Below are 26,852 nucleotides of genomic sequence, written 5' to 3'. Positions count from 1 at the left end.
TCGAGCCCCACACCTGCCTGCCCCATGGCCCCTGAGCCCAGTCAGGAACCCCCGGAGCAGAGTCTATGATTGCCTATTGCAGATGTAACACAACCGCCTTTGTAATACATGACCATGTGCCCACGCGGAATCCCACTGCCTGCACATCGCCAACTTGGCGGTTTTCTGGCAGCATTCGGTGATCTATTAATACCATTTAGTAAGCCCCTCCTGCGGATGTTTAACTTTCATTGAAAGAAACTCAAGATGAAAATTCTATAACGAAGACAGGTCTCTGAGGACAACAGCAGTGTCGGGACAGTTTTCCTCTGGGCCTGGCGAGTGGGGACAAAGGGCAGTTCTCACTTTGTACATTGTCGCACAATTGGACCATTAATGAGACAGAACTCATAGGCTCTACCCATAAAACACACAGACTTGCATGTTGTTGTTGTGCAGCCGCTAAGTTGTGTCTGACTCTTTCCAACCCCAGGGACTGCAGCCCGCCAGGCGTCCCTGTCCTTCACCATCTCCTGGAACTTGCTCAAACTCATGTCCATAGAGTCAGTGATGTCATCCAACCATCTCATCCTCTGTCATCCCTTTCTCCTCCCACCTGCAATCTTTCCCAGCATCAGAGTCTTTTCAAATGAGTCAATTCTTCGCATCAGGTGACCAAAGTATTGGAGCTTCAGCTTCAGCATCAGTCCTTCCAATGAATATTCAGGGCTGATGTCCTTTAGGATCGAATGCTTGTGTATTTTAAATACCATCTTATACATGGCATAGCTTTTAAAAGGAAGACAAAAGAAGTTTTGCCACACCTTGACTGCTCCATAGAGAGCGCCTTGTCACAGGAAGCTCCATTTAGGCTTAAACGGGCCTTAAGATGAGTGACAAGGGGATGTAAGAGGTGACGCTTTCTCACTTATGTAAGTGGAACACCGGCCAAGAGACGGTTTCTCTGGCTCCCTGGGACCCTCCTGGGGAAATCAGTGGCTGGTCTGTAGCCGGTGCTTTGCCACTTGCTGGGAAGGCTCAAGCAGGAATCAGGGGCTCTCGCCAGCACCACATGGACCCGCCCTGACCTCCCATGGCAGGCTCTCACCTGCAGCGTGTGTGCAGGACGCTGGGTACCAGTCGTCCTGCCTGGGTCCTCAGCCTCTCCTCCCTCTCCCTCAGCCAGTGGCCAGTCGCCCCCACCTGCCTTCCAGCATCCAGAGCAACCTCCTCTAGGGGCTTGTCCATCTTCACCCTGTGGGTTACAAGCCTGACTTGCTCTCTGGCTGACTGTGGGCCTCAGACAAGCCAAGGGACCTCTCTGCGCCCCAGGTCCACATCCCCAGCTACGAAATAAACACCACGCACCACACCCCAGGCCAAGCCCCCTGCCTCCTGCAGGGGCAGCTGCCCACCAAGAGTTAATCAGGCAAAGGCAGCTCCGGAGCTCCAGGGAGGCTGGCAAGGAGTCAGATAATCATCACAGTGTTTATCTAGACCTCCCTTCTGAAAGGACATCTACAATCTCTTCTTAATCCTGTTACAGGGCTGTCCCTCGGGTGGGATCACAAGGATTTATCTCTGCATCCTCCATCTGGCACCCGACAATCACTGGCACCAACTGGAAAAGCCCCTTCCGAGCTCCCCTTCAAGGACAAAGTAAATGTCGACTAGGGCCTGAGCCAGCCTGAAACCCCGAAGGAGATGACGGATGTTGGCAGAAGGAACTGATTAATAAAAGAGAGAATCAGAGGTCCCAGTCCTGGCCAGACCATCTTTTATCACTGAGCTGCTGTGGGCAGATCAGGACAGACCCCAGGGGGACACTCAGAATTCCAGACCAAGTCTAAACTGGAGGATATCCACTTGAGACTAGGAAACAGCCCCCTCTCAGGGCTACAGCAAATGCATCTGTTCATCTGACATTACTGAATCCCTCTGTGCCGGGCATTGAAGAGACAGAGGCAGACAGCGGGCAGAGGCAGATAAAGGGAGAAGGTGGTGAGGACAGGAAGTGTCATATCAGATAACTTGGAAGGCTTGTAGTCATTGATTCACTCCTTCATTCACTCACCAGTGAGAACTCGCAGAGTGCCTGTGTACCAGCATCAGCTGCTCATTTATTCTGCAGTACTCTCTCTTCCCCAAAGGCTGACCATCTTCCAAAACACAGATTAATTTTAATTAATTTTAAAAAGACCCATTTATCGTGTCTCCTTCAATTGTCTGCATTCCTCTGCTGGACTTCAAGACCCCAGAAGGCAGAGACATTTGTCTCATTCCCTTATTGAGTTTTCCCAGGCACCCAGAATATGGTACCTGGTGTGTCTGTGCGTGCTAAGTCCCTTCAGTTGTGTCCAACCCTTTGCAACCCTATGGATTGTAGCCCACCATGATCCTCTGTCCAGGCAAGAATACTAGAGTGGGTTGTAACGCCCTCCTCCAGGGGATCTTCCCGACCCGGGGACTGAACCTGCATCTCCTGTGGCTCCCACATCGCAAGTGGATTCTTTACCATTGACCCACCAGGGAAGCCCATAGGACATGGTGAAGTGAAGAAGTGAAGTGAAGTGAAGTGAAAGATGCTCAGTCGTGTCCAACTCCTAGCACCCCCAAGGACTGCAGCCCACCAGGCCCTTCTGTCCATGGAATTCTCCAGGCCAGAATACTGGAGTGGGTAGCCTTTCCCTTCTCCAGGGTATCTTCCCAACCCAGGGATCGAACCCAGGTCTCCTGCATTGCAGGTGGATTCTTTACCAGCTGAGCCACCAGGGAAGCCCAAGAATACTGGAGTGGGGAGCCTATCCCTTCTCCAGCAGATCCTCCTGACCCAGGAATCGAACTGGGGTCTCCCGCATTGCAGGTGGATTCTTCACCAGCTGAGCTGCCATGGAAGCCCTATAGCACATGGTGAAAGTGAAGTGAAAGTGAAGTCACTCAGTCGTGTCCGACTCTTTGCAACCCCGTGGACTGTAGCCTACCAGGCTTCTCCGTCCATGGGACTCTCCAGGCAAGAATACTGGAGTGGGTTACCATTTCCTTCTCCAGGGGCTTTTCCCGACTCAGGGATCAAACCTGGGTCTCCTGCATTGGAGGCAGACGCATTAACCTCTGAGCCAGCAGGGAAGCCCTAGCACATGATAGATGCAAGTAAATATCTCTCAATAAATCAAGGTCACCGCCCCCTACACACTATTGATACTGTGCATAACTGACGGGAACTCTACTCAGCGCTCTGTGGTGACCTACCTGGGATGCATGTGTAGGGAAGGCGGATGCATTTTACCTTACCCTAGAAACTAACACGACATTGTAAGCAACTATACTCCAATAAAAGCTAATTCAAAAAATAAATTAGGGTAGCCCCTCCAAGGCTGCAACCACAGAGACAGCACTTAGCGCTCCTGCAGGCTGAGGTGGCTTTTCTCCCAAATCTTCACTCAGGGCTGGTCTGTCTGATCCTGAGGCTATGCTCCTGAACTCTGTAGCTCTGCTCAGGACTGTCCCAGGGGCGGCCTGGGCGCACTCTCCTGGTGACCTGTGCCCTCTCGGTCCTGGGTCTCTCATGAGTCTTCTGGGGCCCACGTGTGCACCCAGCATCCTCACTGCCAGTCTGGGACAGGCACCCACAACCGGTCCACCAGTCTGATCTTTCCAAACCTCCCATCTGACTCCAGGTCAAACTTCCTTCAGTGCTTTGGCCTCCCCAGGAAGAGAAGGGAAGGGGGTGGGAATGGTGGAGACCAGGGGGGAGGGGGCACAGGTGGGGGTTGGACCCCTCCTTGGGGAGGTGAGGGGTACGGGCTAACAAAGGATAGGACCGCTGCGGCTGGCCCCCAGTCCCTTTCTCTGCCAGGTGCCCATTTGGCCATGAAGGCTCTTACAGTACAAAGCCGTTCTGTCCCCTCGGTCGACAGCCCCTCCCTGTTCATCCCAGCAGCAGGTTTCCAGGCTCAGGGATGCCCCCTACTTGCTAACCCCTTGGTCAGAGAAGGGGCTACAGAACCGCAAACTCCACCAAGGCCGAGCTCTGCGGAGGGCGGGGCAGGACCAGCACTTCCAGCCCAGAGTGGATGCAGGGTAGTCAGTGCACCGTTGGGGGCCACAGGGACCAGGGCTGGGGGCCTGGCCTGACAGTGTGCCCCCAGGAAGTGGGAGCAGGGCTGGACCTGGAAGACTGGGGAAAGGAGAACCAGCGGGGTGTGGAGTGGCCATTCGTGGTGGAGGAGAGGGAGACCCAAGAGCCGGGACTCTCGCAGAGCACAGCGTAGGGAGGATGCTCCAGGGGGCAGAGGAGGTGGTCTCCAGGGGGTGTGGAAACCAGACCGAGGGGTGCTGCCTGCTCACTGAGCGGCTGGGGTGTTATCCTGGAGGCAGGCTCACTCCGAGAGGCTCGCGATCACACTCTGCTTTAGGATGATTCAGAGCCCTGGAGCCAGGATGCCTCAGCAGAAGGAGACCTGGTGCCAAGGCATGTTCTTGCCCGTGAACCAGGATGCCTGGGGGAAGACCATCTGACCGCTTCCAGGAGAAGACAACGCTGCCCATAATGCTCACCGGGATATTGCAGAAAAAAAAGAACAAATATGTGTCAACAAATATATGTTTTCACAGCACTGAGCACAATTTATAAAGCACATTTTTTTTTTTTAAGAAATAAAAAGAAATGGTCCCTTAGGGATATGAGGCAGCTACCCACTCAGGATGGGTTGGGTACTTCCTCATCTAGCAGCAGAGATGATTTCGCCCCTCAGTGGCCTATTGGAATGTCTTCCTACTTCATCTCCATCCACATGCAGATTATGCATCAAGCAAACTTTCAGCTCTTCAGGAAGGACACCGGTATTTCCTAAGGAAATCACTGAAATTAATGAAACCTTGTATTTTACAGACTGATCTATTACTATCATCCCTTTAAATTTATTTAGTTTAATTTTTCCTTCATGAAACTTAGTTTTACGGAAAGGTTTTGCTATCAGACTGTTATTCCAAAATCAACCCTTGAACTAGTTAGGATGGAAAAACAGACAAATCATAACATGGATCATGCACAGGGGCATGCCTACTCCTATTTAAAATAACGAATTTTTAAAAATGTAAAACCGAGCACAAGCTTGCTTGCATATAGTATCTGGCACACAAATTTTCAGAGTAATTCTCTTAACCCTCATGGAAAGGTTGGATATAGCCTGTAGTCCTATACACTGTGAAATAAAATTTCTTTTTTTCTTTTTTTGCTGCTTATCATGAACTTTTCAAACCAGGTGTTTTTTTTTTTTTTAATTCATTTATTTTAAATTGAAGGATAACTGCTTTCCAGTATTGTGTTCAGTTCAGTTCAGTCGCTCAGTCGTGTCCAACTCTTTGTGACCCCATGGACTGCAGTATGCCAGGCTTCCCTGTCCATCACCAACTCCCAGAGTTTACTCAAATTCATGTCCATTGAGTCGGTGATGCCATCCGACCATCTCATCCTCTGTCGTCCCCTTCTCCTCCTTCCCTCAAACTTTCTCAGCATCAGGGTCTTTTCAAATGAGTCAGTTCTTCACATCAGGTAGCCAAAGTATTGGAGTTTCAGCTTCAACATCAATCCTTCCAATGAACATTCAGGATTGATTTCCTTTAGGATGGACTGGTTGGATCTCCTTGCAGTCCAAGGAACTCTCAAGAGTCTTCTCCAACACCACAGTTCAAAAGCCTCAGTTCTTTGACATTCAGCTTTCCTTACAGTCAAACTTTCAAATCTGTAAATGACTTCTGGAAAAACCATAGCAAGCATCAACGTGAATCAGCCATAGTGAAACCAGGTTTTAAAGGACTGGCTTCAGTGAAAGCTAACTTATTAGTAACAGGCTTAAAGTTTAACATTCAGAAGAAGCAGATTCAATGTCAGGAGGGAAACAAAAGCAACTTGTCTATAATTTGGTGCAAAAAATAAAAAGGCTGAGACCTAGAGCATTTCGATTCAAAGAGCATCTCCCTGAATAGGTTTATGAGCACTCTGGGGATAAGTGAGATGAATGAGCCCCAGCATCCTTATGCCGTGTGTGGACAGAGGTGAGGCGAGGAAGAATCAACCCATCTCACGGCACCATTAGGCTTCTTGTTTCTGTATCAGCCCTAGAGTTGAAGAGTGAAAGGAAGGCTTCATCCATCAAGTACAACAGCGTGGTATTGTTTGTAGCAAATCAACCTTGACTGGCTGTCAAGGGCTGTCTGAAGGCCAACAGGATGGATGGGATGGATGGCCATTTCCAGAGGTCCCAGGTGTGAGTCACAATGATAGTGCGATGGAGCCATAATTCAAAATGTTACCTAAACATCCTTGAACTTTTTTGTGTGTTCAGTGTGTTCTCAAAGCGCATGAAATGGAACAGGAGGTGTTATTAATGTTGCAAGTTAGGCTGGGGCTAGGCTGCCCAGTGCAAGTCCCTGCTTAGCCACTGCTGTGCCACCCTGGGCCAGTTACTTAATTCCCATTAGTTTCAGTTTGCTCATCTGCAAAATGGGGGTCTGGGTGGTACCTACTTCTTAGGGTTGCTTTGCAGATTGAGTTTATGTAACAAGGCCTGGCACACAGGCACGTCCTTAAGATGAAGGAAAAATTAGAAGACACTTGAATGGGCTTTGGGGATTCCCTGGTGGCTCAGATGGTAAAGAGTCTGCCTGCAGTGTGGGAGACGTAGGTCTGATCCCTGGATTGGGCAGATCCCTTGGAGAAGGAAATGGCAACCCACTCCTGTATTCTTGCCTGGAAAATCCCATGGACAGAGGAGCCTGGTGGGCTACAGTCCATGGGATCCCAAAGAGTTGGACACGACTTAGTGACTTCACTGGTGAATGGGCTATAATTTTTTTTAATATATTATTTTTTGAAAAAGATGGATCCTGAGAGGAATCAGTTCATTCATGAGGGTAGAATGCCCGTTGGGTCAGATGGTAAACCTGCTTAGGGTGAGGGTGCAAATTTCTTTCTTAATTCCTTCACAAAACTTGGCATAATGTCAAAGAGTTGGCACTGCAACAGTTGATGACCAATCCCAGGTGACTGTCACAGGAATTCAAGCTTGGGAAAACATCTGCTTCGGGGAAATGATTGGATCCGTGAGTTCCAATCCACTAGGGGATGATCCTGGTGGAGATTGTGGCTTTCATGCCAACTGCTACCTGATGGCCTTCGCACCCACCCTCCAGCGTTTTGTTTGTACAACCATCAAAGAGTCACCTACACTCTAATCCCAGGCTCCTTACCTTGCTGGTCCTCATGTTGGGAACCGCTGCCTGCCATGGTCTGTCCAGGTCCCCGGTGGCTCAGGGGAAAGAGTCTGCCTGCCAATGCAGGAGATTAGAGTTGAATTCCTGGGTCAGGAAGATCCCCTGGAGAAGGGAATGGCAGCCCAGTCCAGTGTTTTTGCCTGGAGAACCCCATGGACAGAGGAGCCTGGTGGGCTACAGTCCCAGGGGTCACAGAGTCAGGCACGACTGAGCACCAGCAGCAGAGATGACGTCACTTCCTCTGTGCTCTCCTTGGCAAGTTGTGTCCCATCACAACTGACAATTTCATTCCTCCACGTTTCCCATCTGTCAATACTTTCTGGTAGAGTCCATGATGACTGGACCATGTCTGGCCGAGATGGTGGACTAGACACCACACGTGGCATGCAACAGAGGCCATATGCATATTTGTTAAGTGAACTGTGGGTGCCCTCCAGCCAAGATTCTAGGACAGTGAGCAGAGTTGGTTTAACTGAGCTGTTGCAACAGGGGCAAACATGCAGCTTGGGGCTCCCAGGACCAGGAAGCATGTGTAGGATTTGGGCACTGGTAGGTGATCCTGGGGAAGCTTCAAGAAAGCTGGGCTTTGTTTTATATTGAACGCTGCTGGGATGGAAGGCATTCTGTGACTGGGTGCTTCATTATCTTATCTAGCAGGTCAGAGCAATGCAATGAGGCTAGAGTTGTTATTGTTAACCCTGGCACTCCCATCGGGCAGGACTGTGGACTCTAGTGACACATGTGTGGTTGGAAAATGTCCTTGTTGTTGACTGTGCTCAGACACAGTCATCCTACGGTCTTGGGATTCCTGGCTCCATTAAGGCCACAGAGATATGTCACTGCTGCTGGTCTGGAAGACTCATGTGTCCAGGTGGGGGACACCAAGGCCTGGCTGACCAAATTGTGCCAGTTCAGGTGCCCCAACTGTCTGCCCCATCTCAGCATATTCAGCAAGTATTCCTGAAGTGGGGAGAGCAAACCACTTCAGCACTCTTGCCTTGAGAACTCCATGGCCAGTATAAAAAGGCAAAAAAAATAATGACACTGAAAGATGAACTCCCCAGCTCAGTAGGTGTCCATTATGCTATTGAAGAGCAGAGAAATAGCTCCAGAAGGAATGAAGAGGCTGAGCCAAAGCAGAAGCAGTACCCAGTTCTAGATGTGTCTGGTGATGAAAGCAAAGTCTGATGGTGTCAAGAACAATATTGCACAGGAACCTGGACTATTATATTAAGTCCATGAATAAGGGCAAGCTGGAAATGGCCAAACAGGAGGTGGCAAGACTGAACATTGACATTTAAGGAATCAATGAACTAAAATGGACAGGAAAGGGAGAATTTAACTCAGATGGCATTATATCTACCACTGTGGGCAAGAATCCCTTAGAAGAAATGGAGTAGCCCTCACAGTAAACAAAGAGTCCAAAATGCAACAGTTGTGTGCAATATCGAATACAACAAAATGATGTTGGTTCATTTCCAAGGAAAACCATTCAATATCACAGTATTCCAAGCCTATGCCCCACCCAGTAATGCTGAAGAAGCTGAAATTGAATGGTTCTATGAAGACCAACAAGATCTACTAGAACTAACACCAAAAAAAGATATCCATTTCATCATAAGGAAACTTAATGCAAAAGTAGGAAGTCAAGAGATACATGGAGTAACAGGCAAGTTTAGCCTTGGAGTACAGAATGAAGCAGGACAAAGGCTAACACAGTTTTGCTAAGAGAATGCACTGGTCATAGCAAGCACCCTTTTCCAACAACACAAGAGACGACTCTACATACGGAAATCACCATATGGCCAATACTGAAATCAGATTGATTATAATCTTTATAGCTGAAGATGGAGAAGCTCTATACAGTCAGCAAAAGCAAGACCAGAAGCTGACTGCACCTCAAATCATGAACTTCTTATTGTAGAATTTAGATTTAAATTGAAGAACTTAGGGGAAATCAGTAGGCCATTTGGGTATGATCTAAATAAAATCCTTTACAATTATACAGTGGAAGTGGCAAATAGATTCAAGGGATTAGATCTGATAGACAGAGTGCCTGAAGCACTATGGACAGAGGTCTGTAACATTGTACAGGAGTCTGTGATCAAAACCATTCCCAAGAAAAAGAAATGCAAAATGGTGAAATGGTTGTCTGAGGGAGCCTTACAACTAGCTGAGAAGAAAAAGAGAAGCAAAAGGCAAAGGAGAAAAGGAAAGATATACCCATCTTAATTAGAGTTCCAAGGAATAGCAAGGAAAGATAAGCCGATTATACAGAGTGAAGTAAGCCAGAAAGAAAAACACCAATACAATATACTGACACATATATATGGAATTTAGAAAGATGGTAATGATGACCGTGTATGCGAGACAGCAAAAGAGACACAGATGTATAGAACGGACTTTTGGACTGTGAGGGAGAGGGAGGGAGTGGGATGATTTGGGAGAATGGCATTGAAACATGTACACTATCATGTAAGAAACGAAGCGCCAGTCTATGTTCGATACAAGATACAGGATGCTTGGGGCTGGTGCATGGGGAAGATCCAGAGAGATGATATGGGGTGGGAGATGGGGGGGTGTTCAGGATTGGGAAGTCATGTACACCTGTGGCAGATTCACGTCAGTGTATGGCAAAACCAATACAGTATTGTAAAGTGAAATAAAGTAAAAATAAAATTAAAAAAAAAATTAAAAATTAAAATAAATAAATAAATAAATAATGCAAAAAAAAAGAGAAAAACTTTCTAAGTGAACAATGCAAAGAAATAGAGGAAAACAATAGAATGGGAAAGACTAGAGCTCTCTTCAAGAAAATTAGAGATACCAAGGGAATATTTCATGCAAAGATGGGCACAATAAAGGACAGAAATGGTATGGACCTGAGAGAAGCAGAAGATATTAAGAAGAGGTGGCAAGAATACACGGAAGAACTGTATAAAAAGGGTCTTCATGACCCAGATAACCACGATGCTGTGATCACTCACCTAAAACCAGACATCCTGGAATGCGAAGTCAAGTGGGCCTTAGAAAGCATAACTAGGAACAAAGCTAGTGGCGGTGATGGAATTCCAGTTGAGCTGTTTCAAATCCTGAAAGATGATGCTGTGAAAGTGTTGCACTCAATATGCCAGCAAATGTGGAAAACTCAGCTGTGGCCACAGGACTGGAAAAGGTCAGTTTTCATTCCAATCTCAAAGAAGGGCAATGACAAAGAATGTTCAAACAACTGCACAATTACACCAGTTTCACATGCTAGCAAAGTAATGTTCAAAATCCTTCAAGCTAGGCTTCAACAATACATGAACCAAAAAATTCCAGATGTTCAGGCAGGATTTAGAAAAGACAGAGGGACCAGAGATGAAATTGCCAACATCCACTGGATCATAGAAAAAGCTAGAGAATTCCAGAAAAACATGTATTGCTTCATTGACTATGCTAAAGCCTTTGACTGCGTGGATCACAACAAACTGTGGAAAATTCTTCAACAGATGAGAATGCCAGACCACCTTACCTGCCTCCTGTGAAAGCTATCTGCAGGACAAGGAGCACCAGTCAGAACTGGATATGGAACAATGGATTGGTTCTAAATTGGGAAAGGAATACATCGAGGCTGTATATTGTCACCCAGCTTATTTAATTTACTTGCAGAGTACATTATGTGAAATGCTGGGCTGGATGAAGCCCAAGCTGGAATCAAGATTGTTGGGAGAAATATCAATAACCTCAGATATGCAGATGACACCACCCTTACGGCTGAAGCGAAGAGGCATTAAGGAACCTCTTGATTAGGTGAAAGAGGAAAGTGAAAAGGCTGTCTTAAAACTCAACATTCAAAAAACTAAAATCGTGGCATCTGGTCCCATCACTTCATGGCAAATAGATGGGGAAACAATGGAAACCATGACTGACTTTATTTTGGGGGGCTCCGAAATCACTAAGGTTGGTGACTGCAGCCATGAAATTAAAAGACGCTTGCTCCTTGGGAGAAAAGCAATGGCCAACCTAGACAGAGTATTAAAAAGCAGAGATATTACTTTGCCAACAAAGATCCCATGGTTTTCCTGGTAGCCATGTGCCAGTGCTTCATACTGGAAGCCTGTTCGATGGCCTTTCAGAGGGCAGGGTATGTTCTGTTGGATTTGTTGCTCAGGGCAAGCTCCATTTTGAAAGTGGAGGCTTGAGAAGGGTTGTGCCACCGCCCGTGGGCAGCTTCTATGCCAATCTCCCTTCTTCATGAGGGCAGACATGTGGGAACCTGCAGACTCTTCCCTCCACCCTGCTCTTGCCTTTGTGAGACTTTGTGAGGCTGGAGAGAGGCAGGAAGCAAAGGAGAGCTGGAGAGTTGGGGGGAACAGAGGTCTACATGTGTCTCTAAGACCCTCGCCTCCCCATCTTGAGTGCAAAGCAATCCACTATGGACACTGCACTTACCACCTTCCTCAGGACTCGTGGCCATGCCCACGGGTTGTGGAGCCACAGGACAGTGAAATAGATTGCTGCTGCCACTGGGAAATAAGAGAACTGGTCAACCAGCTCAGTTCCGCCAGGAGGAAAGGCAACTACATAGAGTATGTTACGTGCTTTGGAATTGAAATGGGTTAAACACATTCACTTGAGGTTGTCTCTTTTCAATTTCTTAAATGTAAAACCAGCAAGAATAAGCCATTTAAGAAGGAAACCTGAGTGACTGCATGATTTGCAAGAGAATAGAGTACATTAACCCTCACACTTTGAGACACGGGGAATGTTCCTCTTCACAGACTCATTTAGATGGAAAATGAGTTTCTTTGCACATTAGCACCCTAAACATACCCTGCAATAAAAAGATAAAATAATTTATGGAGATCTGTTCCCACTCGAAATTCAAAGCAGACCATGTGTCTCTGGCAGCCTTCCAGAAGGTTTTTGCTTATTTAGATTTGCAAACACTGTTGAAGTGGCTAGTGTCTGACCCAGAGGGGAGGAGAGGGACTGGGGCTAGAACCCTGTGAGATGAACTCTGAAGATAAAGGAGATAAAGCTCGGCTTGGGTTCATGCATAACATATGTTGCTTCTTCCAAGGCTCCTAAAACTAGCTATTCATTTCAAATGGAAATGAAATTTTCCAAACATGCTGAGCCTGGCATGATGCTTGTGCTTTTGTAGAGTATTAAACTCTTTGGTGCCTAACTTCACAGAAAAAAGCAAAATAAAACTCGCTTTCTGTAATCAGATGGGACTTGCATCTAAGCTGCTACTTTCCCCCTGTGTGGCACTTTGCTTCATCTGAATTTTAGTTCATGTGCTTTAGCAAAATATCTGGTTTCAATAGCCAGCCACAAAGCAGACAGTTACATTTAGGGAAACTAATTTACACAGCATTTGTATATTATATCCATCTCCAATCCTTTGGCCACCTGATGAGAAGAGCCAACTCACTGGAAAAGACCCTGATGCTGGGAAAGATTGAGGGCAGAAGGAGAAGTGGGCAACAGAGGATGAGATGGTTGGATGGCATTGCTGACTTGATGGACATGAGTTTAAGCAAACTCTGGGAGACGGTGAAGGACAAGGAAGCCTAGAATGGTGCAGTCCATGGAGTTGCAAAGAATGAGACGACTTAGTGAAGTGAAGTGAAATGAAAGTTGCTCAGCTGTGTCTGACTCTTTGCAACCCCATGGACTGTACAGTCCATGGAATTCTCCAAACCAGAATACTGGAGTGGGTAGCCTTTCACTTCTCCAGGGGATCTTCCCAACCCAGGGATCGTACCCAGGTCTCCCTCATTGCAGGCGGATTCTTTACCAGCTGAGCCACAAGGAAAGACCCTTAAGTAAACAACAACAGCAAATCTTTCATTATTGATTACTCGATGTATACAGTGTTTGGAAAAACAAATTCAGCGATCAGCATTATGTTACCAGCACTATAACGATACTCAAACACGATGGAACCGTTTTTAAGTGAGACGGACATTTTAATAACTTAGAATGTAATCTCTGTGTTTTGTTTTCAGTTGTGTGTGTGTTTGTTATTGTGGCTGTTGTTTTAATTTGGAAGGAGATCTTTGAAATCTCAAAGAAAGCAGAGCGCCTCTCCTGTCTGCATCAGTATGGTTGAACTTGTACTCTTTCCGGAGAAGCTAGCCCTCCATTATTTGGTTCACAACCATCTTCATTAATTAAATACACCATTAGGGAGAAATTCACATCATCTTCATAAAAGCAAGCTAAAATGCCAAGACAAAAGGACTCTGGATTTACACCGTAAACATCCACCCAAGTGCAGAAGGAGTTTCTCATTAAATAAATCCTTTGAGATCATTAAGGAACATTTAATACTGAAAGTCCATGATGCTAAGCAAAACCAAACAAAAAGCAGACATTGTTATAAATTAAAGACAAAGTCTGTTCATAAGTCTGGATTTCTATGCAATTCTTGCCATAACATATTTTAAATGTAATTAATGCATCGATATGTTTCTATTAATTGGAGGCACTGTTATTTTGAAACAAATATTGCCTAAGATGCATTGTGAGTGTACAAAGCACACTGGGATAGGTCTCCCCTCAGAGACTATCTGCATCTTTAACCTGTTCCTTGAAGAACAACATTTCCTCCCAAACGTGCTGGGCTCTTGTCCCAAACCCCAGGTGCCTTTGCCCCTGGCCTCTCCCAAGAGGGGGAGGAAACGTGCCCTGCCCTCCGCCTTTCTCTGTTTCCTCTGGAGCCCATCTCCCTGCTACGCTCTGTGATCCTGCTTCCTGGCTTCCAGGAGACAAGAAAACGCCTCCTAGGCTCTACTTGGTGCTGGGCCCTCTGGCCCACCTCTCGAGGGTGCTGCGGGAAGAAGGCAGTGGACGGAGTAGCTGCTGGCACTGCCACACGTGGGGAAAGTTCCAAGAAGTTCCCCATCCTGTGGACACTGGTCATAGCCACCCAAAGCCCTAATCCAACATGATGAAGGACTTCTCTTCACCTGGAGTCCTGCATTGCTTAAAGTAGGGGGCCTACGGAGATTTGGGGTTGCATAAAGGGAAACTGGAGACCTGAGAAGAATCTGGGGTTATGTGATAGTGTGCCCAGGTTGGAGCTGAGGGTAGATAGAGCTACACTTCACATCGAGACAGAGAAATGTTCGCTGGTGGATCGGAGGGCGGGGCTGGCTGAGGGGTGTGTCACCTTAAAGAAAGCATCCAAGACTCTGCAAGGAGCCAAGACTGAGAGGCATCCGATGCGGCCGGTGGGATATCCCCGGCGGCAGTGGGAGCCTGAGGCTCTGCGGTAAGTGAAGCGTCCCCATCAACTCAAGCCTGTTTCCTGTGCCTTCCCTCCTTAAATCTACCTCTTGTTTCATTTCGGAAACAAAGAAATCTTGTAAGATTTGGGGGATGCACCTATTAGGGAGGGTTTTCCAGCTACATGAACAGGCATGGCACACTGCCAAGCACAGGAACACCACTGCATACAACATAGTGAGCACACGACTCACACACACCACACGCTCACCTGTTCACACTCGCACACTCATATATCACAACTGACCCACAGCCACATACATTTACACTCACACATTCATGCACAAACACACATGATCATATGCTAAAACACACAGCTAGTAACACATTCACACACTCATGCACACTCACAACACACATTCACACACTCATGCACACTCACAACACACATTCACACACTCATGCACACTCATATTAATACATTCATATGTGTACATACACACATACTCTTACAAACACACACACACACATTAATTAAATTTATTTGTATGATCCTAACACCACACACTGCTGGGAATGATTGAAGGTGGAAGGAGAAGGGGACGACAAAGGATGAGATGGTTAGATGGTATCACTGACTCAATGGATGTGAGTTTGAGGAAGCTCAGGGAGTTGGTGATGGACAGGGAAGCCTGGCGTGCTGCAGTCCTTGGGGTCGCAAAGAGTCAGACACAACTGAATGACTGAACTGAACTGAACACTACACAAAACACTGAGCCACCCCTTGTGAAGCTGTGATCCCAGGCTTCGACTGTACCCATTTTATAGGATGAGCAGTTGAGACAGAGTGAGTCACCCAGCCAAGGCTATGCAGAGGTCATGGAAGCTCTGAAATCAGCCACCAACAGCAGACCAGGACCGGTCCCCTCCAACCAACTCCCCCTGCCCTCAAACCTCATGGAAGATTCATGATAATTGCACGGTGTGTATGCTCATCTAATGCAAAGTTGGAAGGGCAGGGGCCGTAATGTGACTTGCCGCCAAATAAAGAAAATGCCTCCATGTGAATTCTCATGTGTTTGGGGTCAGCAGAGGCCTGTTCTGCAATAAGTTCCACCTCATAAACAGAGACCTCTGTGCCCGGCAAGTACATTTAAGGGCAAGGTCACTGAGCCAAGAGACCAAGCAATGCCTGAGATCACCTCCGGGGAGCATCTTCCCAAGGAGGACCCAGGAGGCCCGCTCGGATGTCCCACGGGACTCACTCCCAACCCCTAGCTTCTGCAGCCAGTTCTGGCCTGCTCCCACCTGCCAGCAGTAAAAGTCCCATCACTCCATGTTCCTCCGAGCACGTCCTGGGTGAACGAGTCTGCTCAGCAGACAGATGTTGGTGCCATTGCTGACCGGCTTCCCCTTCCCCAACAGCCCCAGCCCTGAGTGCCCAGTGTCACTCCATGGGCTGAGCCCAGTATCAAGATGTCAAGGCAGAAACTATCAATCCTGATGGCCTCAAATGAAAGAAGAGAAGATTACTGAGTCTCTCTGCCCATAATTACTGTAAGTCACTTTTATTCCTCTGGTTTTCGTTCCAGAAATACCATGCGGGATAGACCCCAAGTGATCAACAGTCCGCAGCAGACGCTGCCCTCTCAATACCTGGTAAGAGGCCTCAACTCGAGAACCCTGAATCTACGCATTCATCACTCACGGCTGCCACGATCATCTTGCGTCTCTAACTGCTGATCCGTGGGGGGAAGGAAACCTTCTCTCCCTGAAGTGGCCCCTTTTGACTCACTGCTCAGTCTCCTTGGCAACCCTCCACATGGATCAGCCCTGGCAGTGAAGGTCTCTGGCCAGTATCTCTGGCACTGCTTCTGATGCCAGGTCCCATAATATCGCTGACCTTTCTGATATGGACACGGACAATAAGAGAGCTTGTCTTCTGGACAAGCTCACCATGGACAATAAGAGAGCTCTCCACATGCCCTCACTGAGGAGGGATGAGGAGGAGAGGCTGCCCTTGACCCCTGTAAGGTCCCAGGTGCCTGGGATGTCGTGATCATTCCTCGCTACTCAGAGAAGGTGAGCAGTTGTCCCAGGGTCACAGGGCTGGCCGGGGCTGTGAGTGGACTTTGCTATCTGGTCTATGTAACTCAGTTCTCCTCTCTTCCGCAGGGCTTCCTGGACTCCGATTTCTTCAGTGAAGCAAGTGCATGAATGAAGGTGACACCCGTTTTGCAGAAAAAGCAAAGAGGAAGCCTGAGACCGTGGAGGGCCCAGGCGTCCCTGCCCAGCTGGCCCCCTGCGTTTAGGAGTCATGGTGAGCAACTGCTCAGAGCCACACAGCCAGCCAAGGGACAAGGATCTTAGAGCCAAATACCGCTTTTCTCCCCGCATCACGTCTACGGGGAAGGGAAAGATAACATCTCCTTTGGTGGCTCGGAAGGTAAAGAATCTGCCTGTGATGCAGGTGCACCCAGGTTGGGTTCCTGGGTCAGAAAGATCCTCTGGAGAAGGAAATGGCAACCCACTCCGGTGTTCTTGCCTGGGAAATCTCATGGATAGAGGAGCCTGGCAGGCTACCGTCCATGTGGTTACAAAGAGTCAGACATGCCTGGAGAGACTAACACTTTCACTTTTTCTCCATTAGCTGTTTCTCTTTGTGGAATCAGCATTTAGACAGGATGTAATTCCTTAACTCAAAGTCGCTATTGGGGGCTTCCCAGGTGGTACTAGTGGTAAAGAATCTGCCTGCCAACACAGGAGATGCCAGTTTGATCCCTGTATCGGGAAGATCCCCTGGAGAAGGGAATGGCAACCCACTGCAGTATTCTTGCCTGGAGAATCCCATGGACAGAGGAGCCTGGTGGGCTGCAGTCCCCAGAGTCAAAAAGAGCTGGACCCAACTGAAGTGAGCACACACATTCTGTACAGACACACTGTCCATTTAATGACAAAATCAGGGGGACAGTGCATGATAACTGCCAAGATGTCACTGTTTTCTAAAGGTTCCTGTGAGGCTTACTAAAGATGTGCATCTGAGAACTGGGTGAACACTCCAGAGGAAGATGGACAGCCCGTGAGAGCCACTGGGTGCTCTTGTTAATATCAATACTTATACTGGGGAGGTTTAGCTCAAAGAAGGAAGGACAGCCTCTCCTGAGAGATGATGAGTTCCAAGAGGTGCATGGAAATGTAAGTCTGCTTTTAATATGGAGATGGGTTTCTGTGAAGCAACATTCAAGCCAGAATCAGCAGTTTGGAATGAAGACATGAACCCTAGTGATCTCGCTGGCAAAGCAATGTGCCAGGGGGTTTTCCAAACATGGTTGTGCCTTCTTCACAGTTGGTAAGACTTGAAAGTTGAACATAAAACAGGTGTGTGTGTGTGTGTGTGTGTGTGTGTGTGTGTGCGTGCGTGTGCACCTGGGTGTTGCCTCTTGACTCTTCCATCCTTCACTGGGCTCATTATTTATTAGGCAAATTCTACCGAGCACCTCTCCTGGTACCCTACTCAGCATCTTCTGTAGAACAAGGCTGTCTTTCACGTGCTGCGTTTACTCAGTACCTGCATTTACTCCAGGCAGCAGACTAGGTTTGGAGACACCATGGGAAAGAAACTGAACCTTTGTTTTCAGGAAGCACCAATTGAGCAGATTAAAGAGACTCTAATGTCTATAATGGTCCAAATTAAGTTCTTGACAAGTGAGATGTTTTTGACATTAAGTTTAAGTGGGAAAAAAAATCAGACTTACTGGCTTTTAGCTCAACAATTCAATAGAATGCTTTGTTGAAATTATTTTGCCCAAACTTTCCTCTTTAGCGGTCATGATCATAATGGCTCCTCTCCATGCTGCTTGAGGCTGGGGTAAGTGAAGACACTGTCCATCCTGAGTCATGTGGGGTGACGCACAGAAGGAATGCTGAACACATTTGTGGGTGGTACAGACTATTCTGCATGGGCATCCGCAGGTGGCAGTTTTCCCAGTGGTGTTCTGGTTTTGCTTTTTGATGTTTGAAGCCCAGACATCTTTCAGGCTCCAGTCCTCCTTCCCTGACCCTCAGCAGTGAAGCTTCTCCAGCACTGTCTCCTAACCCTTCACACTCCATCACGTTGCATTAAATGTATATGCAGGGTGGTGCTTGGCTTAGTCTTAGGTGGACTGGGAGTTCCCCAAGGATGTTTTGACTCATCTTTGCATTCCCTGGCAGATCGCTTTGCGCCCAGTGCATAGCAGATATTCAATACAAATCTTGAATGGATTAAAAGATGATGCTTCAGTCCAAATAAGCACACTTCCTCTGCTGTATACTCACTAATCTGCTCTGTGAGCCTCAAGTACAAGGCAAGAGGGGCCTGCCCAAGTAACATCTGCTCACCTGTGGGAAGAAGTTACAGGGACTTCATGGGGTCATCTTCTGTTCATCTTCTGGAGTGTGGTCAACAGACATACATTTCTTCTCCACATGCTGGTCTAGACGAACATCTCACAGGCACTGGGGGACATGACAGGGATTCAGTATTGCCCCTGGAATCATGGAAGTCCCTCTCAGAGCCACCAGTTCAGAAACTGAACCCAGATTCCCAGTGGAGTGCCTGGCACATTAAGGGACATTGGCAAGATGAGTGTCACTCTTGCAGCTGGTGGGGGTAATTACCAGACACAAGTGGGGTTCAGGGCTGGGGAGGGGGCTGAATTGTAGAATGCATTATTTTCTATGACATAAAGTCAGAAGAATTTGCTTTAACTTGCCTTTAGCTGCTGGAAATAATCATAAAGGTGAGACCTGAAGACTGAGAAGCAGTTTGCACATGAGGGCCCCGAGTGTACATGGTGGACATGAGAGGATGTGTTAACAGTGGACCAGGGGGTCCGAGAGCATCCCCAGCCCCACCGGGGGAGGCTACCTCTGGTGGTGATGCTGTCAGAAACTCATGGGAGACCCCTCGGGCTTCCCTTCAGCCAAAAATGAATGCGGGAATTGATTTTCTCTCTTACATCCAGACGGAATTACTGATACTATATGTATATTAAATATTATGAGTACACCATCTGTATTACATATATGTATATATGTGATGTGTGTGTGTATATATATATAGTGTGTCTGATATATATATATGTGTGTGTGTGTGTATATATATATATAATATGTGAGGACTTCTCTGATAGCTCAGTTGGTAAAGAATCCACCCGCAATGCAGGAGACCCCAGCTTGATTACTGGGTCAGGAAGATCTGCTGGAGAAGGGATAGGCTACCCACTCCAGTATTCCTGGGCTTCCCTTGTGGCTCAGCTGGTAAAGAATCCACCTGCAATGCAGGGGACCTGGGCTCAATCCCTGGGTTGGGAAGATGCCCTGGAGAAGGGAATGGCTACCCACTCCAGTATTCTGGCCTGGAGAATTCCATGGACTGTATAGCCCATGGGGTCACCAAGAGTTGGACACGACTGAGTGAGTTTCACATGTAATATGTGGGCTTCCCAGGGGGCACAGTGGTAAAGAATCCACCTGCCAATGCAGGAGACACAAGAGAGGCAGGTTCGATCCCTGGGTCAGGAAGATCCCTGGAGGAGGGCATGGCTCCCCACTCCAGTATTCTTGCTTGGAGAATCCCATGCAACCTGGCGGGCTGCAGCCCATGGGGTTGCAAAGAGTCAGACACCGCCGAGCAATAGACACAGCACAGCATATATTATGTGTGCGTGTGCTAAGTTGCTTCAATTGTGTCTGATCATTGCAACCCTCTGGAGCATAGCCCACTAGGCTCCTCCGTCCGTGGTATTCTACAGGCAAGAATACTGAAGTTGGTTGCCATTTCCTTCTGGCAGGGATCCTCCTGACCCAGGGATCGAGCCTGGGTCTCTTAGGTCTCCTGCATTGGCAGGCACCACTACTGGCACTGCCTGGGAAGCCCTTCTAATACTTAACACTGTCTTATCCACGCATCTGTATTTTCAGCTGTTTCAGGGGGAGTATAGGAAATCACGTTGTGGGTTTCCGCTCCATTTCCTGGATGACTTTCTTAGCGGATTAGTGGTCACTCTTGCCCACTCCACTTCACCAAGTGCCTTTTCAAGGCTTGTGCCCATTTTTTAAAAATTCGGTTATTGGCTTTTTGCTTATGAATTTGTAGCTATCTTTATACATTCTGGAAACAAGTTTTGCCAAAGTCTTCTCCCTCTCTGTGGCTTTCTTTCCTATTCTCTCACGAGTGTCTCTTGGAAGACAAAATTTCTTTATCTTAATATAGTACAATTTATTGGCCCTTGTAATAATCAGTGCTTTCCGTGTCCTGTTTAAGAAACGTGTCTATCTCACGATGTTAGAAAATAAACAGCAAATTAAACTTCAAAAAATGGAAAAAGGAAATAATAAAGATAAGAACATAAACCAGTATTATTTTCTAGATTCTATGTATAGGTGTTAATATACAATATTAGAAACCAATACAACACTGTAAAACAATTATCCTCCAGTTAAAAAGAAATAAAAATTTTAAAAGAACATAAATCAACAAAATAGAATCAAAGAAAAAGCTTAGAAGAACAAAATTAATTTTCTAGCATGAATATTAAAAAACATAAAGAGAGAATGTACAAATACAAATACTAGGGAAGATAAAAGTGGCGGCGACGTAGGTTCTACACAGCTTAAAATAATAAAGATAAGTTAAAATCGCTCAGCCATGTCCGACTCTTTATGACCCCATAGACTATACAGTCCGTGGAAGTCTCCAGGCCAGGATATTGAAGTGTATAGCCTTTCCTTTCTCCAGGGGATCTTCCCAACCCAGTGATGGAACCCAGGTCTCCCACATTGCAGGCAGATTCTTTATCAGCTGAGCCACAAGGGAAGTCCAAAAATACTGGGGTGGATAGCCCAGTCCTTCTCCAGGGGATCTTCCCAACCCAGGAATTGAACCAGGGTCTCCTGCATTGCAGGAAGATTCTTTATCAACTGAGCTATCAAGGAACAAATCTATAAATTAGAAATATATTTCAAAATTTGAAAATTTAGATAAAATGGAAAAGTTGTTAATAAAAATATTGCCAAAACCATAATATGGAAAATAGTAATAATTATATGTTTATTAAATGGAACCATCACCATATCTAGGGGCTTCTCTGGTGGCTTAGACAGTAAAGAATCTGCCTGCAATGCAGGAGACCCATGTTCAATCCCCGGGAAAAGGGAATGGCAACTCACTCCAGCATTCTTGCCTGGAGAATTTCGTGGAGAGATGAACCTGCTGGGCCGTGGTCCGTGGGGTCACAAAGAATTGGACACGGTTGAATGACTAACACTTTTACCATATCTATAAATACTTTATTTAAGTGTTTTCAAAAGGTAAGTGTTAAAGATGCAGAGTTAAGCTGTCATTTCATTATTAAAAGGTAATATGCTTTTTAAAAGAAAGCTAAAATAATCTACAGATAAAAAACACTAAAAGTAATAAATCAGCTTACTAAGTCTAGTGGGCACTACACCAGTAAAGATGATTAGAAAACTTTAAAAAATGCTTAAATATACTTTATAATCTTAAAAACACAAAAACAGAAGACTTCTACACAGAAAACTACAAAATTCCTACTGGAAAAATAAAAAAATAATAAAGAAAGAAAGAAAAGAAAACCAAAACCTGAATAAGTAGTGGGCTATGCCTTCTCTGTGGGTTGGAAGACGAAGTAGACTCTGATGTTAACTATCCTCTAAAATTATCTCAGAATTTTATGTGGTTCCAATTAAAATCAAGTAAGTATGCCTTTTGTTATTTATTTACCCTTCTGAAATTTTGCCTGGGATTTTATAAACATTATAGAATAGCTGACTCATTGGAAAAGACCCTGATGCTGGGAAAGATTGAGGGCAGGAGAAGGGGACGACAGAGGGTAAGATGGTTGGATGGCATCACCGACTCAATGGACATGGGTTTGGGTGGACTCTGGGAGTTGGTGATGGACAGGGAGGCCTGGTGTGCTGTGGTTTATGGGGTCGCAAAGAGTCAGACACGACTGAGCAACTGAACTGAACTGAACTGAACTGATAGAATAGTTTGGAGAGAGTTAAAATCCCAAGATATTAAATTTTCTACTCCGTGGATGTGCTGTATTTGAACTGCTGCAGAGAACTGAGAATCAGGGAGGCAGAGACACCTGATTTTGGTTAACAACAGGGAAATCACTACCCCATTGACTCAATGAAAGGCAGTGTGACACGTTTCCATGGTCAAGTGCATACACATAGGAGAGAGGAAGTCAGAGTGAAAGAACAGTGGGTTCCCCGAGGAGACCCAAAATGAGCTGGCACAATGGATGACCAATGGCCTCATCAATAACCACCGGCCCAGCCCAGGAGCCTGGGCTGAGGACCCCCCTAGGGACCGGGCGCTTGCCATTCCTGCCACTGCACAGAAGCTTCCTCAGTTAATTGAATGTTCACAGAAGGCCCTGATCCCCTCTCCGTGTTCATTAATTCTTTAAGGCCAAGACCAGGGTCACCAGCAGATTATTCACACAGCAGGTGGAAACAGTGCCTTGACATTGGAAATCGCTGACTGCAAAGTGCCATATACCCAGACTCAGAAGAGACTCCCAGGAGGTCACACTGAAATGAGCAGGCCTTCTAAAGCTGGCACTGTTTTCAGGAATAAGAAGGCACAGTGAGCAAAAGGTTGAATTTTCCGTGATTACCCGGGCCCGGGCGGGGGCAGGGGGAACCAGGACAGGAAGCCAGGTTCCAGATCCCAGGCCTTCTGTCCTTCCCTCCTCCCTCTGTGCCATCCCCAGGCCTCAGAATCCCGCGGCAGCGCAGGATTTCCCGCACCAGTTGCGTATTTCCTTTGAACTGAATTAGGCTTCCCTGGTGGCTCAGAGGGTACAGAATCTGCCCTTGGAGAAGGGAATGGCTACCCACTCCAGGATTCTTGCCTGGAGAATTCCGTGGCCAGAGGAGTCTGGTGGGCTACAGTCCATGCGGTCACAAAGAATTGGACACAACTGAGCCACTTTCACACTTTCAGAAACACACACACACACTCTCTAACACACATATGCTATATTTTGCAACTACATTGATGCTACTGTGATTAATAAAGTAAAAAATTACTCAAAGCTGTTACTGAATTCATATCTTTTACAATAATGTGTTTCCTCAATTAGTATTTGTTAAAAGTACAAGTATCTCATGAACTCTCACTAAATTAATGAAATTACAAAAGATGTCCTTTACTGGAAGCATTGAAAATCCCCTGCCCTGTTGTACCCTCCTCTTAAGCTTTCTAACTTTCCGTTCTGGAAAAAAAAAAAAAAAAGACAAAGCTGAAAAGAATTTGAGACTCTCTTTCTTCTATGTCTTAGATGATAAGAATATCTTTGTGAATTCTGTGCACTAGCCCACACACGTGGTAAACAGTGAACACTCTACATTTCTTCTTGAAAGGTAGCAATTTCTAAATTGACTTGTTGCCACTGGTATTAGACCTATGAATGATGTGCGGGGCCGGGGAAAAGTAGGCATTCCATTACGGATAGAATTTGAAGCTCCAAACTACTCAAATGCTTTCTCACATCACAAATTACTTTGAATGCATCTTTAAAGTAGGACAAAGGAACAAATTCATAAGTGTTTTGGGTATTTGGCATTTAAAATCTACAGCCCTGTCTTCTACTGTAGACAGAAGGATTACATGCGTTCACACAGAATATCATCTTTATTTTCAGCAAACAAAAGTAAACCCCATTGCAGCACAGAATGTCCTTGGATTGTGCAGTCTCAGATGTGTGTTCTCATTGAGGCCACCCCCTTTACAGGTTAGGAATATAACATTTAAATCAGCCTGATGGCTCATTGGGTAAAGAATCAGCTCCCCTGCAGGAGACACAGGAGACTCAGCATCAATCCCTGGGTTGGGAAGATCCCCTAGAGGAGAAAATGACGACCCACTCCAGTATTCTTGCCTGGAAAATCCCATGGACAGGGGAGCCTGGCTAACATCCATGGGGCTCCAAAGCGTCGGACGTGACTGAGCGACTGAGCACATAGATAAGAAGCACAGCCTGATAATCTCCTGTGTTTCTTACAGAGAATTCGTAGCGCTTCTGAAGTCAGACTCAACAGACAGAGAACGGAGTAATTTGCTCATGCTGCTGAACAGTGTTGCGCCATTAGGTGAACTAACAGCTATATAAAGTCACAAGAATTTCTGTAGAATCTGTTGTTCTCTCACAGACCCTGTACTTGTGCAAATTCAACTTTGGAAGATCTAAATGTGTGCACGTGCACACACATATGTGCAAGCGTGTCTGTGTGTATGTGTGTGTGTGTGTGTGTACTTAGCCACTCAGTTGTGTCCAGCTCTTTGAGACTCTACAGTCCGCCACGCTCCGCTGTCCAGTGGACTTTTCAGGCAAGAACACTGGAGCAGGCTGCCATTTGCTTCTCCAGGGGATCTTCTTGACTGAGGGATTGAACCCACATCTCCTCTATCTCCTGCAATGGGAGGGGGATCCTTCACCTGCCGAACCGTCAGTGAAGCTGAATCTAGGGCTGCTGTTACAAAGGCCCACAAACCAGATGGCTTAAAACAATGGAGAGCAGTTTCTTCAAACTTCTGGAGGCTGGAAGTCCAGCATCAAGGCGTGGGCAGAATCATTTCTTCCTGAGGACTCGGGGGGGGGATGGTCTTCCGTACCTCTCTCCTACTTCTGGCGACAGCGGGCCATCCTGCGTCCCCTGGTTTGCAGGCACATTGCTCGTCTCTACCTGTCACTGAAGGGTGTTCTCTACTTGCATATCTGTGTCTTTATCTCCTCTTCTTACAGAGGCTCCAGTCATGTCGGACTAGGAACCTGATCACTCCAGGAGCGCCTCCTCTTCACTGGTTGCATCCTGAAGGGCCTTATTCCCAAGTAAGCCCACATCCCGAGATACTGCAGGCTAGGGCTTCTACATATGAACGTGGAGGGAATCAATTCAACCCATGATAACAGGCGGGCATTCTTACTGCCATTTCATAAATGAAGAACTTGATGGCGTTAGTGGAGGTCCACTCGGGAACACAGAAATTCCACTAGTCATTTTAACTAGAAATCCACTAGTCATTTTAACAAAGAGAAATCAACATACACATTTCTCTAACCAAGAAGTAAAGCCACCTGATGTGAAGAGCCAGCTCACTGGGAAAGACCCTGATGCTGGGAAAAATTGAGGACAGAAGGAGAAGCAGGTGACAGAGGGTGAGATGGTTGGATGACATCACCAACTCAGTGAACGTGAGTTTGAGCAAGCTCTGGGAGATAGTGAAGGACAGTGAAGCCTGATGTGCTGCCGTCCATGGGGTCACAAGGAATCAGACACAACTTGGTGACTGAACAACAGCAAAGCATTGAAAACGAACCAGATCGTAACAAGAAGATGCAACATGCAGGAAAGAGCTACTCTCTGAGCTGGGGTCACCAAGGGAAGAGGGTGAGCTGATCAGGGTTCAGAAACTTGGCTGAGCATGTGCAGAAGTTGCATCACCGGTACTGATGGTCCAACTCAGGACGCTGATACTAAAACTTAGCTGTGGGAGTGTTTGTCGGCTGGTATTCTTATTTCTGAGTGGGTGCACTGGGGCTGTTTTGGGGGCATGGGTAGAACTGGAAACTGGGGCCAACAGGCACTGTCATGGTGAAGGCAGTTTCCTAGAATCAACACACTGAGCAGATCAAGTCCCACTCTGACCCCCAGCATAGCGGTTTCTCCCTCCAGCATCCTCTTGGTTAGAACCCCACGGGAATCAACTGGCCAAGTGGAGTTGTGGTTGGGAGAGCCCCGGCCTCAGCAACACAAAGCAGGGTCCAGAAGAGTGAGAGCCTACCTCCTTTCCAACCCACTGGGATCCAGAAGATGTCAGCATGCAGGAGGGGCTCAGGTCTGCAACACCCTCAACTCAGGTCCTGGTCATTCGATTTTCATTGCCTTAAGGTGGACGTTCAAGAACAGCTGCGTACGCACTGCTTCTATTCTAAAGCCAAAATCCAAGAACTAATGGTTGTTCAGTGGCCAAGTCATGTCCGACTCTTTGCGACCCCGTGGACTGCAGAACATTAGGCTCCTCTGTCCTCCACTATCTCCTGGAAATTGCTCAAATTCATGTCTAATGAGTTATAATGAGTTGGTGATGCTATCTAGCTATCTCATCCTGCAATTTCTGATAAGGACCAGCCTCGTTAGCCAAATGTAGATCATAAGTAAGGAGGCAACTGTGCTCCGTTACAAATACATTAAGTAGCAGGGCTTAGTAAAAATGGTTTTTAAATGTTCCAACAGGGGAACAGCAGCTGCGACGGCTGAACCTCAGAATAGGGAAAGAAATATGGGATAGAAAA

Source organism: Capricornis sumatraensis, chromosome 18, assembly GCF_032405125.1.
Source record: "Capricornis sumatraensis isolate serow.1 chromosome 18, serow.2, whole genome shotgun sequence".
Classification (NCBI taxonomy): Eukaryota; Metazoa; Chordata; class Mammalia; order Artiodactyla; family Bovidae; genus Capricornis; species Capricornis sumatraensis.
Note: the sequence above shows the minus strand (reverse complement) of the source record.